The sequence below is a fragment of the Macrobrachium rosenbergii genome, chromosome 4 (genome assembly GCF_040412425.1).
Source record: "Macrobrachium rosenbergii isolate ZJJX-2024 chromosome 4, ASM4041242v1, whole genome shotgun sequence".
Lineage (NCBI taxonomy): Eukaryota > Metazoa > Arthropoda > Malacostraca > Decapoda > Palaemonidae > Macrobrachium > Macrobrachium rosenbergii.
In genome coordinates this window covers 57501599-57502462 of record NC_089744.1, presented here as the reverse complement: position 1 = coordinate 57502462, position 864 = coordinate 57501599, and positions in this window count along the sequence as shown.

Genomic DNA, 864 nt, shown 5'->3' with positions numbered 1-864 from the left:
GCAATTTCAAACCTTGTCCTTTCATTCATGTTCAATTTTATACTTAATTTCCGTACCTATTCTGTGACAGCTCTTATCATACCATCAACTGCCATGCCAACTATCAAATACATATTCGAATCGAGGGTTTCTATTCGTCCACAGTCCATATTAACACTCATTCCTCCATTCGCTCTCATAACCTTACTCTTGCCCACATTTACTGATTACTTTGTCAAATTTCAAACTCTTCTAGTTTCTGAAGTTTCTTGTCACTCAGTATTGTGTCGCCTACAAACATCAGTATATTGCACATTGTCTTCACAAGTTATTACCGTGCCAGAAATCCTTTTGTGAGACTTTTCTCATCACTCCGTCCACAAAGATACTGAACAGCCATAACAGAGACGAAACATGTCCTATCTCAGACTTCCGGTGTTGTCAGGAATGCTCCTGGGGGAAGGGTCTTGTAGTCAGGACCTGTGGCGTCGCTAAGGGGGGGGGGGGCGGTCCCCCACCAACAGATGTTTGGCCCCCAGTTGAAATTCCCTTGGCAGCTAAACTTTAACCGTTTGGTGGTCAAAAGCAGAATTATAGTTATAGGTTTTTAACACAAATGACATGTTTGCAATGCAATTTGCTACTGCTGCTTGTAGTTAATTTCCAGGGAGAGGAGATGAAGAGGGAATTGCCTGAAATTTTGAAGAGATTTTGGAGGGTCATAAGTCTTTTGTGTTATTGATGATACGCACTATTTTGATATACTATTTAGCCTACATGACAAGGATATTACTATACTATAGCTGATAATTACAATTTGATAATAGAAATTAGGCTAGTGTTGAATGTAAGGTTGGGAAAATTTACATTACATATTTTTTTACA